General features: G+C 36.8%; 1 long non-coding RNA gene across 1 annotated transcript in view; it reads left to right on the plus strand.

The window, feature by feature from the left end:
- The window catches only part of LOC135279403 (uncharacterized), a 107043-nt gene that overhangs the window by 22497 nt on the left and 68357 nt on the right, over positions 1-16189 (plus strand). The gene's annotated exons all lie outside the window — the stretch shown is intronic.

Consider the following 16189-nt stretch of genomic DNA (forward strand, 5'->3'; position numbering starts at 1 on the left):
TTTAAATAACTCTTCATTTCTCCTTCTCAATGATTTTTTCATTTTAAAAATTGTATCTTCACTGAAATTGGAATCAAAAATTGAATTGAAGGGCTAAAGGGGGTGAGGAGAAAGAGGCATAATTTCCTCCAAGGAAAACTTTGCCCCATCCTTTACTAATGGTTTCCATAAAGACATGTGCTCTGGAAAAGTAGCAAATTAACATTTCATGGGATATGATGGTAGAAGGGCCAGAATTTTTAAGCTATTTAATCACCATTGCTACTGGAATGTCTCCTACTAAAAGCAAACCTTCCAATAGTCAAGTTGTATACTTAAAATGTAGGCATTTTGCTATACAATACTTCAATTTTAGAAAAATTGTTTACTCATAGAATAGTTTGGGTTGAAAGGGACATTTCAATCCAAACTATTCCCTGCTATGGGCAGTGACATCCAAAGTGTTGAATTTCCTCATGTTGAGGAGGTGCTAAGAACCTCTTCTGCTGATTACTGTATACCATTTGGGGCTGAGCAGTTTTGTAAAAGCAATTTGTCAATTTATTGCAACAGGCCTGCCTAATTTATGCTGTGCATCCCCCTAGATCATTGGTGTCAAAGGTTCTGTCACCTATTTTGGCAGATGAGTGAAATGTCTTTCATTTTCAAATGCTTAGAGTGCCCAAATAAGCAAGGGAATTCTGAAACTTACACAGAAATAAATAATATATATCCCTTTGATCATGCTTATGCATATTTGTTGAATGCAGTATGAAGATAATTTCTCCTGGGAGAGGGAATGGAACTGAAAAAAGCATTATCTCATATAATAGGGCTTTAAAACTTTTAGTGTAGAGTTTACTTTAAAAGTTTGTTCTTAATGAGAGCAGGCTCAATATTAGCCAAAAGAAGTGGGATATTCATTGCTTATTCTTGTACATTGTGTCCAGAAGATTTTTGTCCAGATATGTAGGATTTCTTCATTAAGCTTATTTACAACCTGGCAGTTCTGCTTTTGTTAATGCTATGTGCTTTGCATCTTTAAAACTTTATTTCCAACATCTTGCAAGTTCATTCTTTCCAGGCCACTTCCTCAGGGCTGAACAAAGCAGAAGTTCAGAGCCAAGACAGGCAGGAGGAAACCTTTCCATTCTACAAGGAGACCTTTGCACAAAGCCCAGACACACCCACAGGCTTTGCTCTGGAGCATCACTTCACATTTGTGCTCAGGACTCACTTACCCAGGAGAGAAGTCTGGGCCCTCGAGAGCTCATCTACACGAAAGGTTACAATGGGGTAAATGCTCCAGCTGGATGAAGTCACAGCAGCTCTTACTGGAACAGTACATTTCAGTCTCCTCTGCGCCCCAGCAAAGCTCAGCAAAGAAAAGAGATAACGTTATCTTCTGGTTTAGGAGTTTACAGGTGGGTTTTGCAGCAGAACATTCTCATCTGTTTGAGGCTCCTGTGAGCAGGTGCTTTGCAGTGTCATGGCAGAGAAAGGGAAATACAATTTCTAATTATGAAGATCATAACTCTGAATTGTCTGGCTTTCATTTCAAACCTAAGCTAGTTTAACACTATATCAATTCTCACTTCCACATTTATTTTCTCATAAAATAAAACCAAAACCCAAGCATTTCTTTGTACTTGATCTTCTCTTCCTTCTGGTATGGGCTGTGATCTTCTGAGGTAAGCTACCATCCAGGAGAGTGATAGTGGTTCTTGTAAGTCAGCTGGGACACTGAATACAACCGTAACAATTTCTCTCTCTCTCTTTTTTTTTTTTTTTTTTTTTTTTTTCTGTTAATGATAATAAACACCATTACCAAAAGCTGTTATTTGTTATGCTGTGGCACTGAAACACTACTTGCTTGGTTAATATTTTTTGGAATTATTTATGCACAATCCAGTGTCGCTTGATATGAAAACTTGCCAATAAATGTATTAACTTACAATTTAATCTAAAGGTAATATAGAAGAGGTGCAGAACCAATCATGGGTCATAAAATAAGAATAGGTCATAACACTAGAATGTTGTCATTAGGCATCATCTGCTAGGACTGATATCAGAGGACCAAGAGAAATTGAATTTTCAGTCAGGAGACTAAAATAAAAAGTGTTGAAATGCACTCGGAGTCCTCTGGAAACACTTCTTAGTCACAGGTAGTGAACAGCATTAAAGTTTGGTGGTGATTTTCTTTTTTTCTTTCACTCTCTTTTAAAATGATTTGGTATGGAATATATTTAAGAATGAGCTAGCAAGCACAAGGATTTGATAACTGGTACATTTTTTCAGAAAGAAAATTTAAAAATCATGTGTGTTCTCATAGGGCTTCCACATATGCAAAGGAGGTCTGCACAGTTGTCAAGTCCTTTTATTTGTGTTGATTAACAAAGGGAATGTGAAGGAGACACATAGCTTGTCCTGCAAATTGGAGGACAAATATCTTTCTGCCAAATATCCTTCTTTTCATTCCTTCTTACTGTGTGAATCTTGACAATGGTGTATTTTCATGGCTTCCGTGTGCAGAAGCTGTGCTGGAACACAACAAATTCTCATTATTTCTTGAAAATTACTACCTGTGAGCCAAAAATTTCTAACAGCCATTGTCAACAGCACATTGAGAAATATAATCTCTTTCCAGAACTTGCTGGTTTGCATTTGAGCTCTCATCTCTAAATAGTTTGCTTTCAGGTGCAGCTCTTAGTACTTGTATCTCTGTTGATCTGTTCAGGTATGAAATCCCATCTACAAAGAAGTGCTGAGGCAAACCTGCTGTCTGGAAGGATGGGCAGCACCTTGGATGTTAGTAGCAGGTTTGAATTAACTAAGCCAAGGATTTGGATCTGAATTTAGCAGTGAATACCTGAGACAAGAGTTCCCTCTTATACTTCCATGAACACATTTAAAGCCTTGATTTCATTGTGATCTGCAATGGATTTGTTTTTCATGTCAGAGCAGTGATGAACAGGAAAACCAATACTCTGTCAGCTTCACTTTTGATAGCAACTCCTCTTTTTATCCTGACTAATACAGAGTGTTCCTGTTGTCAATATATCTTTATGGGATTGTTTTAGAATTATGTATATGCTTTGTTAAATAAGAGTTACTTTGGTATTTGAAGTATGCTGGTTGTCTTGCTCACTTCAGAAATTCTGGCTTGCAGGTTAAGTTTCTATTAAAAAGCATAACATTGAAACTAATCTTCCAGTAAATTAATTATATGGTTTAATGCCATGAGCAGTGCTGAAGTTTTAATCAAATAAAAATGCAATCTCTGTGCAAAATGTTCCCATCTTCTTTCACTGGGACAAGTTATGCCTGGTTTTGTTTACTCTTCTTGCACTGTCATGCATGACCTGCAGCAGGGATCTTACCAGCTGCTACAAGAATTCACCAGAAACACCTAATTTCAAATACATGAGTGGTTATATTATTTGTAGAACCAGAAACCTTCACAAATTATTAAGATGTTCACCTTGCAATGTTTTTCTTTACCCTCCCTTTGCTCATATGCACTCTGAATTTACTTGGTATAACAAACTAATACATTTCTCTAATTCTGGGGTCTTCTGTATGTTTTACAGAAGCTGAAAGACTGATTTATAGAGCCTGGTAAATATATCCACATGTAGTTTATGCAATGTAATGGGAAATCTAGCCTAGTTCTTTCTATAAGTGCAAGTAGAAAACTGAAATAAATTTACTTTCTCTGGTGTATTAAAATGAGGTCTTAGGTTTGGGAAATTCATATGCAGGAACTGGGAATAATCTACAAACATCATGGAAAAAGAGGTCTGAGGTCTGAAGTCTTCACAGAAATTAGCACTTAGAACAGTTCTTTTAAAGTTTGTTATTTAAGCTCCTAGTGTTGACTTCACCAAGACAGTGATGTAGGTATCTTTCACATAAGATGAATCTGAGAACTAGGTGCTGTTGTATCACCATGATTACAGCCTAAGGAGGATTAAATCATGCCCAGAACCTCGGACTGTGTTTTACATCCTCACTTTTCAGTTTAGAAAGGACTGCCTTTTCTATGGACTTCCTATGAACACTTCTCTGACACCTTCCTTGGTTATTTTGCAGCTGTGACCTTTCTGTGTTCATTCAGGCTGGGTTCTGCAGGGCCTGTTAAATCTGCCATGAAGTTCTTTTCTACCACAACTGCAATAGAGCATTTTACCTCCTCCCTTCGGTAGGGTCTCAGGCCATCTTGTGATCTGTAAAATATTGCTCCCAGCATCTAGAAGCAAAATTGCTAAACAGTTGAGAAATGGACTTTAGTGCCCTCTGGAAGAGAGACACTTCTAAGCTGACATAGGAAGTGTGGGTTTTAAGTTTTTCTAGTTTTAACTAGAGAACAGAATTTTGCCTTTTTGTACTCTTTAGTATGATTTTTACTGCATTAATGTTGTGGGGTTTTAAGAATAATTAGAAAGCTTTCACTTCTACAGCAAGCCCAGAGCCTAACAAAATAACTCCCTGGTTTGCCTACAAAGTGGATTCCAAGTTGTTATACTTTTGCAATCAGTGTCTGATATTGGCCAGCACTGGAGACAAGACTGAGCTAATCATAGGCATAATCAAGCTAATATAACAATTTTTGTCTTTCTAGCTTCTTGCTCAGTAGATTAAAAATATCATCAGAAAGCACTAATTTTGAAGTCTTTGCTCAAGTAGATAACTTAATACTCTGTGTATAAAATATCAGTTAAACAGTATTTAAGTACTAAAATATGTAAAATAAAAGTTACTACAACATCAGACACGCTGAATAGATTAAGATAATATAAGGAAAAAGGAAAGTCCAGTGGGAAGTCACTGTGCATCATCTTATTTCTTTTTGCAGTTCTGAACTCTGTAAATAAATCTATTAGGAGTAATTGGTATGGGTTTGGATGAGATTAAAATTACTTTCTTTATATCATTTGGTCTAATTCTTATCTCTGCCATTATATTATGGAAACTAGGAAAAAAACCACAGAGGATTACACTAATATTTTAATTTCCTTTGTTTTACCAACTATAACTCACATCTGTCCATATGTGAGAATGAAAAACCATTGCAATTTTTGAGCTTGATTAATTTATAGGTGAAAGACAGATGTGTATTCCATATAGTATCTGACATGAAGATTACATACAGTAGCAAAGAACAGACCTAAGGATGGAATCTTCCTTGACAAACAGTTGAAGGATTTGTTTAACAGGAGGCTGAAAATAAGGCATAAATTAGATTCTTACTTTCATCATTCACATAAAATGTTTTAATCTTTATGTGCTGGCTCTTTCTGAGAGGACACTAAACAATACAGAACTGAGTTTTGGCTTTTGTTTGGCTTTGTCAGTGAGAGCAATTTCCAGAAGTTTTGTAATGACTCAGTAGTAAGTGATTTCTTGGCATGTAAGTATGTGTAGACAAGAACCTGTGCTAGAAAAAATTCTGATTAAATGAACTGCAGTAACAGTTTTCTTGAGGCTAATGGTAAAGGATTTTTGTAGACTGTTCCAAAGTATTCAGTAGCCAAAGAAAGCTCAGTTATGTTTCATAGTAGCACTTTGCCTAATCTGTCCACTTAGCAAATCAGTAGCACAACATTTCAAATGTAGTAAACATAACCTTTTAAAAGATTTCTCTTTTTTCCCCCTCTGGCAGGATCACTGATCTCCTACCAGAGAATCTCTGGAATACACTGATACATTTTAAAACCATGGAGAGCATTACACAGAAATGGGTTTTAGTTTTACTGACGTACAAGTGGACTATAAAATACACAAACCAGTAAGAACTTAGGCTGTAGTTCCTAGGAGACTGAAGCCAAGCCCAGCCATCTGTGATCAGAAATTTGCAACCTGCTGCTGGTCTGACACTGGTGCATATGTGGTGCTGTGATTGTGCTTTTCAGAAAATCAGTCTTTGGTGAAAATGTAGACCACTCCCAGATCTGTTGACTGTACATGTCTGTGCTGGTGGAAGGGAAGGGGGATGAACATAAATAAATATCCCTTACAAAAGCGAGAGAGCAGGAATGCAGCAGCCCATGGGTAACTCACTTTGAGGGTGCAGTTCCATGTCAGGTCAGGCATTGTGCATTTGTGTTCTCTTCAACTCGACATGAGAGGGGGCTTTCCTTGGGTCCTGGTGCTAGCTCTGTTTGACTGGCTGCATACTGACAGCTGTTGAGCTGCATTACCATGGAATTCTCCTTCAGAATCCCTAAAACATCTCTAGCTTGAAATAACTGGGATAGATGAGATGTTTTAGGATTATACTGCACTGGTTTATGTAGATATAATGCTCTTAAATCCTAGAGGATGTCAGAAATCAATCTAGTGTCATGGATAACCTTGCTAGGGGGACACTTTCTTGATGAGCGTGTCTGTTCAGGTGGAATAGATTTTAATATATATTTTTGATAATGCCAAGGATTTCAGCAAGAAGTTTATGTTCTTGTCTGCTGTGGCAGCATCACAGGGTTGGCTGCTACACTTTGCCAACCTTGCTCATTCCCAGGATTTTGCTTGTTCTCATAGCAGCTGTGATACACCAACATCTTTCTTCTTGTGATATGTGGTCCATTATTGATTAAAGTACAAGGGCCAAAGTTCTGCTTCGTTATGACATTGAATAATTCCTGCTTGTAAAATCACTTCAACAATGATGTTGGATTGAGTTTGACTAGCAATTGCAGTGGCTGAGCTGGACCCAAAATTTGGCTTGAAACAAACTGACGTGTGGTTAACTACTGCTGAAGAAGACATTTCTACATTAGAATTTTATTGCAGTATGCAAAAGTAGCTTTACTGCCTTACCTTTCCTGTGCTCATGATAATTTTCATCATCTTTGCAGCTATGTTGAATTTTGTCACGAAGAAACAAGTTTAAAAGTTTTCCCAAACTATGGAAATTAAAATCTAGTGACCACAAAGAGGACAACTACCAGTTTACACCAGTTGGGGTTTTTGTTTGTGGCGTCTGTGCAGCCAGCACCTACCTAGACAGTGTTTTAAATCTTTCCTTTCTTGCTGTTGCTTAAGCTTTATTTTTCTGTTTCTAAATTTACTGCCTGTCTGTATACTAATAATTAGTTCTTCTCATAGTAAAACACTAGTTCCCCTGTGATTTTTTTAAAGCAAAAATTCTTACTTTTTACTTTAACAAGCTGCAGAACTAATTTCAGAGATGAATGTGGTCCAAATCATCTTTACTAACCACTGTATTTTGATCTTCTGAAATAAGCAATAAAGAGTGAAACTGAGACCACAGAGGAGTCTGCCATTAGTTTAAGGAGAAGCAAGAATTGCAATTCAAGCCTTCTGCTATGGATAGACCCATCATTCAGATCAATTATGAGATCTTTAATTTGGACTCCGTAGTGACTTTTGCATGATAATGTTGTCTTCAAACTGCATTGATGTGGGTCACTAGCGAGCATTAAAAACAAAACTGAAATCTGAGATGCTGTAGTCAGAAAGCAAACGCTGAGAGCTGTGGTCATGACAGTGTAATTTCTGTCTCTCTTGATCTCCTGGGATCAAATGAACAGAGAGCTTTCAGCTTCTGAAGCAAGGGGAAAGAGGAATCATCCTTCAGAGGGTAATGAGAAATAAGGCAACCACACTTCATTTTACAACATTAAACTCTCAGTTGATACTGATCAGCTTGTAAGTTTATGTGGTTTAGAAACACTTGCAGCAGGATTTTCAATACTGAGACAAGCAGAGGAAAGACTGCATATATGACTCTCATTGCAATGATGCAAAACTATCATATTTAGGCTTATATCCCCTGTGTTCCATCTTTCCAGCAGTATTCATTTATTGATGAGCTTCCAATTGGTTTATTTCTCAGAAGTCTCAAGAAGATGCTTATTTATTGACAGTCATTCCAGTTATCTTTCCAAAAAACACAGGTGTTTAATGTACTGCTAATTCTCAGATCTGTTTCTTTGATGTAATTAATTTCAGATTTGGTCCCAGATTAATTAATTATTTCCCTTTTAGTTGAAGGTGTTAGAAAATCACGTGAAGACCCCATTTTTTGTAGGTCCTCTGCTTTGCCTTTGTAATAACCAGAAGAGCTGTTATCATAGATCAAGCCATCCCCTGCAGAGGCTGCTGCACCTGTAGAAGATAATGGTGGTGTTAGAAGAACCAAGTGCGCAACTCCTTATTTACTTAAGTATTTATTTATATACTTCTAGAACATCAAAATGTCTGCCTTCTGTCTGTCTTGCAGAGGCACTACAGAGAGCTTGGCTGGGATGTGTTATGTAACATTCCCTGGAAGGGCACGTTTAGTTTTCTGTGATCACTATCTGTGTCAGTAACTGGAAGCTCAGGAAGCAGTCCTAGAAGTTTCTTTTTCTTACAGTGAAGAATATATCTCATCCAGTATTCAGTATTTGCATGTTTTGTCTCTGTCTGGATGATACACAGTTAAATTAAGTGTCCTATGGTTCTTCTTGTCCCTATGGCACACCTTGGCCATCAGCAGGGCACGTTCTTTGTGCAGGTACAGGAAAAGGAGCAAATGAAGGAGTTCTTGTAACAATAACTCAGTAATTTGCTGAAATACAGTCTAAAATACCTTTTAGCATTTAAACAATCTCTAACTGAAAAAAATATCAGGGAGCAAAAGATTGTGCATGTTTTCTTCTAACAGTAAATGATACAAGAAATATAGATAATTTTCCCACTGCCACAAGTTAACAAAATTCACTCAGTAGAGAAGAGACTGGAGTAAAGGTTGCCAATTCTACAGCATTGCATACAGTTTTACAAAGGTCTTTGTTTTACAGCTGTAAGGGAAATGAGGATTAGTTCAGTAATATGGTAATTGGTGAGGAGATGAATTGTTTGAGATGCAGCGATTACTACACAGTGAGAAGTGCCTTAATTGATCAGAGTGCTAGATTCTAGGGATTACACAAGTTACAGTTTAAATTAGAGATGGGTTTCTTAGTAAAAAAGTAATTACTTTTTTCCTCCTCAGAAAAGTTTCTCAGAATTCCAGGCGTTAAATTGCTAAAACTCTTTGACGGTTGTTAAAGGTTTAGACATTTGCCTTGAAGCACAGGAGAATAGTGGAGATGTTTTCTAGCTGATTCCAGTTACAAGAAAGATATTTTTCCACAGAAATTTCGTCCTTTATCAGCTCTCTAATTGGTCTAGAATTTCTGCTCTTTTTTAAATGGCTTTTAAATTTCACTGCACTCTGGAAGACTGGTCAAGTACCCAAAGGAATGGAATGAGTAACAAATGTTATATTCATGGGCTTAAGGACACTTTCTTGGAGACAGATGTGTGCATTGATGGAATAAAATTACAAAAAATATGTTTTCAGGCACTTCAGAGACTTAAATTGGAGCAAGTTGTAAATTCTGATTAGCTAAGGTAGAATGATCTTAGAGCTACATTTGGCTCACCCACAGCAGCCCAATTCTAACCCAGGATGTCATTTTTACATCTTCCTCTTAATTCTATTTATGTGATTCTCATTTTCTGTGCTTAGTCCTTGACACTGTACAAGATACCATTGTGGGTAAAATTTTTGCTGGCTCCTTCCCTTCCCTGTCACCTCAAGGTGCTGAAGGCCCCAAGTTTTATGGTATATTTTAAATAGCCCTTTAGCTGCTTTCTATTCATTGTACTTTTTTAAAGCTGTTGAAATTATAAATTCAGTCTGAGGAGCATGGTTAATAGACTCATCTTCAAAATTTATAGTTGAGTTTTTTATGGACTTTGCGCAAAGATTTCACGTGATGTAAAACAGCAGACGACTGGGGGCAGGGTGTTAGGATAGAGTTGCTCACATTTTTCCAGTAGTAAATCACACTTAGTTAGAATTCTGAGGCATATACCTCAATGTGCCTTCCAATGCATCCATCACTTGGATTTGGAACACTGAGAACATAAGGTTATTAAAATTCTCTACTTCAGTAACTGATTTCTATTGTACAAATAATGGATCTCCTGTGTAGGAAAAATAATTTAGTGCCTTAATTTTATTTTATTTTTTAATCTTTCTGCATCCTACCAAAAAGAGTATGCTGTGAAGAGCTGTGAATTTAGTTTCAGTACTTGACTGATTGATTCTAGCTGAAAGCTGAGCTGGATGCTCAGAATTAATTTATGCCAGAATCTCACTTTTTCCCAAGTACAATTATTCAGAAGTGGAGATTTCATTACTTTGCTGTTTTCTTCACAGACTGCTGCTGATTAACCAGAACGTTAAGATTTTCTTTCAGTGTCTGATGAAGCTATTTTTGCTTCTTCAAAGTAAAACCTGCTGAGATGAAGTGGCAAAGGCACTGATGATATAAATGGCGCACTGTGTCAACTCTTACCTCAATCAGCTTTAAATAAACATTTGTTTCAAATGGTGAAACAATTAATATAAACACAAAGTACCAAATTCAGCTCTGGAAGGAGCCAGTGCCCATCTAGTGACTCCTGCAGGTTTGCACCAGTGTCCAATCTGAGCACAATTATGTCTCTCATAACTGGTGAGGTTTTCAAATGACCCTCCCTTCAGACACCCATTGGTAGAAGATGATCTTCCAGTAGGAGAAGAAATGAAATAACAGAAGTTGGAAAATGGATCATGAGCTTAGAACTGGGCAGGGACTATTGGAAACAAAAGTAATTTTAGTGTGCTGACACCTGTTTCTTAGAAAGAGTGATGAAAAGAGGAGAATGCTGTGAACATGCTGGTTTAGCTAATATGAAGTCTTCATGGAAGACATTTTGAGAGAGAAATTCTGCAAAGGCAGCTCAATATCAGAGGTGCAGGATTATGCTCTCAGTTCTACATACTGCAATGTATTGAAAGTTTCCACAAGTTTAAAGGTTTTTTTAAAATAGAATTTATAACACTTGATGAAACATAGGCTAGTCTGACCCTCTGTAATCAAACTGACTTTGTGTGCTACTGTGCTCTTCTTGACTCCTTAGATCTTCAAAATTTAGTTATCTTTCATCTGCAGAGACAATTATTTAAAGGCTGCCTTCAGTTTCCTTATTGAGCTGTGAACAATTTCAAAATTTCAAACAGGGACAAAGAAGTATCCAGAAATAGAACTATGAGTTCAAAATGTTTAAACACTGTGCAATAATAGATGTTTCAGTGTTATTTAATGATTCTTACTTTACAAAAATGAACATTACATTTCAATATGTAGTTTCAACCCAAATAATCCTTGTTCATCAGCAGAAAGTTGTTGAACTCCAATGTTTTTTCCTTCTATGCAATAGGCAGAACTGGAGTTCTGCATTATTTTTGGAGCAGAGCCCTATAACTCAGTCTCTGCTAAGTGGCAGTGTTTATTCTGTGAAAAGTCTAGCCAGAGCTGTGTCCACTAACAATTTTTCCAGTCTCGCAGTTGATTAGTGTTTCAGATGTCTGCCATGCCATTTTGGGAAAAATTCTGGAAAAAAAAAAAAAACCAAGCAAAAATACCCACCAAACAACAAAAGAACAAACCAGACCAAATCACACACAAAATTATACTATTTTGGGGGGGGGGGGGGGGGGAGGGTTGGGGGTGGAAATCAAAGAATGTTTGGGATTTTTTTTGGTTTTTCATGCAGGACTTCTACCACCTCACCGGCTGTCTAGTTACGTACCTTGATATTCCTCCTGTGTTTGAAATGAAGGTGTTAGTTCCTTTCTTTTCCTGTTGTAAATGACTGATTTATGTAAGCAGAGTAGAAAAATATGCACAAAGGATATGGAGTTGATTATTTTCTTTATTCTTTGCTCTTGGTTTTAATATATGTCATTAAGATGTACCAAAAAAAAGGATTTAAGTTTATAAATGAAAGGAAGCTTCCAGATGAACTCAGTAAATTTGACTTCTGGAATAGTCAAAGAAGCATTTTCACAGGAAAGCCTTGCTACTTCCATTGAAGGTAACATGAATGTTCCACTCTTTGGAACATCTTCATTTTCCCTAATCCATCCTATATGTACTCTGCTCCAGACAGAAAAGATTGGCTATATGAATCTTGCAATAAATTGGATAAATTTGGGGTAATATTTTAAAACATAGTGTTCAATGTTTGTCTCTCTGTCTACTGCTAAACTGTTCAGTAGGTAGCCAGACAATTTTCACAGCAGTCCTTCCCAGCAGCCACTTCACTGCTCACTGCAGCTGCACAGTTTATCCCACTTAACTCTTGGCATTTGGGTGGTCAGCTGCACGGAGAGGATTGACTGGTTTGCTTGATTTCTACTTCTGTATTAAAGGCAGATGTATTTCTAGAAAATATAAATGTTATCCATAACAAAAGAAGATATCCTGAAACGTCAATGGAAATCCAACGTATTTATAATTTTTACAGGAAAAGTCCAACTTGTTGACAGTATCAGTGCAGTAAAAACCTAGATGAAAGATCAGCTTGTCATATTATTTACAATACTAACTTGTGTTTGGAATCCTTCATCACAATGGGACTGTTTTGTTTTGCAAGACTAGCCAAAGGAACTGAAGCTTTGCATATGAAGTACAAATATATTTTTTTATTTTAGAATTTTTTTAAGTGGAAAGTAGTTATATTTTATCTATGTCCCAAGACTTGACTATGTAAATGGAGGTTGCAGGGCTTGAATCTCATTTTGTATAGAGAATATTTTAAATAAGACCCTTTAAATTCAAGAACAGTTCAGTCATGGAATTGGAGTAAGAATATATTTATAAATTATTAATATTAATTTATATACATCATAAATATGTTCTGCCTTCATTCTTCTGCCTGGTATGATGAACATATACATTAGTTTTTTCTATACTGTATTATCTACAGTACATCGTATGCCTTCATTGCCACACTACTTTTTTATTCAGTGACAATTTTCCTATTTTCATTCCATTTTATCTCTAGTCATAAAAAGTAATCTATATTTAATATGGCTGTATCCAGCCAGGGGATTAAAAATCTAAAAATATTTTTACTCCAGCATGTGCCTACAGGCTTTTATTTCATGGCATTCATTGTCAGAGCAGAGAAGGATGTGGTCAGGAGGAAATTGGTTAGTCTTTTGATCAGGAAGAATATTACCTGAATCATTTTAAGAGCTGATGGGGAAAGGTTTCTTCCCAGACCAAATTTGCTTTGCTGAACAAGGCAGTCTACATTAAAATGTTGTTAATAAGTAATTTCCTGTCTCAATCCCCTCTCTAATAGCTGTAAAGGGAGTGTGGCCTGGAAGAATTCCATACTAGTGTCTAAAAATTTCTATTAAGTGAACTGTGATCTGTAGATTTTGGTACATGTGAGGATGTTTCTGTTTGTTGTGGTGTTGCCCACCATGCCAAGTATAGGGAAATGCAATGAAAGCACCAAAAGCTACCAAGAAAATTAACAACTGCATTCAAAAGACACCTGTAAGAAAGCAAGCTGATTTTATTCTCTGAGCAAAATCTGTCTGGATTTCAAAAAGACCTGCATCACAGACACAGATTCTCTCCCCAGCTTTCCCTGAAGAAGAGATGCATTCTCATCTAAGTAGCTCACAAAGGAGCTGTAGATGTATTTTGCAGTGAACTTTTTCCAGATGTTTTGTCTTTGAGTTCATTGAGCCTTGTATGACTGCATTGTTCATCATAAAAGATGCTGCACTTGCATAGGTGATTTGTCTTGAAATGTGACAGGTATTTTACATGCCCCAGTTTTGCTTACAAGGTACTGATCTCATATTTGGAATAGGAAAAGAATGTCACTTTTTCTGGACTATTGCTCTCCACATTTTAATTGTACTGCTGTTCTTCATACCATAGTATGTAATTTGTTCTTACTTAATTTTCATTGGTCTTTTTGCCACACGGTGCATTCTGGCTCAGTTCAGGTTAGAAAACAGTATATTGTGATACACTGCAGTATCATTAATGAAGGTGAAGTATGTAATATTGTCTCTAGCAAAGTATTGTGGGAGTCAAGCTGGCTACTGAAATATGCCTAATTACTCTCTTCCTATTATGATCTATTTATTTTAGCTATACTTGCTCAAAGCAAACACTTGTTAAAAAAAAAAGTCAACAGAACTTCACTGGTCACACTCTGTTTTTGTTCCAAGTCCCAGCTCAATGCCTGCTCTGAGCAAATGAGCCAGGCTGTGGCAAATGTGCCAGGGCCTGAAGGGCAGGAATCGTGGTCGCAGCCATTTCCAGCTTTCTGTAGCAAGCCACATTGGCAGAGAACACTTGGTTTTCTTTCCTCTGGGCTCTTGTCAAAGTGGGGAGAATTAGAACCTTGTTTCTTCTCTCACATAGTTTTATATATGCTTGCTAGGAAGTGAGATATTACCAGATATGGATTATAGGGCTCCAGGAGAATCTTTTCAGCCTGGCTGTCTGCCAAAAAAAAAGTAAAATCTTCAGAAAACACAAGGCTATCACATTTGCCTGACATTTGTGGGGAAGTTGTATGTGTATGTGCACTATGGAGCACTCATGCAGTAACCCTGGTGTTTCTCCAAAAGACTGGAGTTTACTGTGTAGCTGATATTCTGCCAAATTTCTAATTGTGGTTACCATTTTTCTGAACAAATGTATATGCTCACTGTAGTAAATTGAATGTATTTCAGAATGCACATACATAACAAATATATGTGGAATTTTTGGACATATGGTGACCTGTTTGGTGCTGCTGTGTGTGCATAGTTGATGTGACCTAAATACAAAATAAGTAGGGTATGTGTGTAGATATGTATGAATAACAGAGAGATGGTTCCCAGGGGAATTGGGAAAACCTCAGGAGTCAGAGACATACAGGGATACACTGCATAAAATCTCATGGGTAAGAATCCGTATGTTACAATTCTTCGGATCTGAGGAGAAATAATTCATAAAAGAACTGTACAGGAGTTGTATGGCTTGGTGGTTTTATCTGTCCAGCAACAACTAATGTCATTATAGATATTCACAAATTATACCACAATCAACATTTTGTCTGTTATAATTTTCTGTGTTCACAGATGAGATTCTAAACAGACCTTTCCAAGCATAATTCCAGTCATAATTCAGTTTTCGTAGTACTTTCCATGTATGTCTACTTTTGATTATATACTGCTGTAATTCATTACAACTTTTTTGTCAGTTTTAGACTGGGAAAACTGACAAGAAAAGCCAATTGCTTTTCGCATAGTGTTGGTTTCTGAAAGTGTTTCAGAACCAAATTGCACAGACATATGTCAGAGGGAAATACAATCCTGTACAATTTATGTATTTCATGGTGTTGAGCGAGGAAGGCTAAGTACAGAAAACAATGTTTTATAGTTAACCCGTAACCCTATTGATTTGAAGCATGTCAATTTTAAGAAAAGCATCTGTATGCTTGACTAATCTATATTAAGCAATGCAGTTGTCCTTATAAAGAATAAGCTCATTAATATTTAAACTACACATTAGCTGCATCTCCTATAAGGAGATAATTCCCTATAACTTCCATTAATTATTGCCAAATTAACATGAACTGACAATAACTGATGAGAATAAATCTTTCATGTTTTAAGCCAAACCTGAGTAACAGTGATAACAATACTTTTAGTAACCCATTGCTCATTTTAGAGTGCATCTGTTTTAAAACTGATACAACTGAGTTTTGGATTGAAACCAGACAATGCTGGAATTTGGACAGTTGTTCTCTTATCCCATATTGCTCTCACTTTGCCTTACTTTCCACCTATGTGTTCTAAATGAGCCTAAATTTGAGCACCTGTGGAATAGCTGTGAACTCCCAAAACTGCAGTGTTTACTTTTATTTAGTACCCATTGATATGTTTATAATCTCGAGGTTAAAATACACAGTTGCACAGAGATGTGTGTTGTAAGCTCGTGGTATCTGGCTGTACCAGTGAAATCTTGCTCTATACATAGGATGTAAACTGAAGTTTGCTCAATGCAATGCAAATTTTATAAGCTCAGAAAACAGTTTTTGTGCAATGACGTGACAGGACAATCTGAAGAAGCACTCTGTGCTGTGTCATATTTATTTGGTTTTCATTCGAGAACATAATTCCTGCAGGGAATTCTGTTTCAGCCACAGAACGGAGGCCTGTGAACAGCTCTTCATTCTGCCTGAATGTTCCCCTCTGAATTGCTGATGGTTAGGAAAGCTCACAGTGACAGAACAGGAGACAGCAGCTTTGTGCTTAGATGACAATAGTCTGTGTCTGTGCTAACAGCAACTGGCACCATTAACT

Source organism: Passer domesticus, chromosome 12 (genome assembly GCF_036417665.1).
Source record: "Passer domesticus isolate bPasDom1 chromosome 12, bPasDom1.hap1, whole genome shotgun sequence".
Taxonomy (NCBI): Eukaryota; Metazoa; Chordata; class Aves; order Passeriformes; family Passeridae; genus Passer; species Passer domesticus.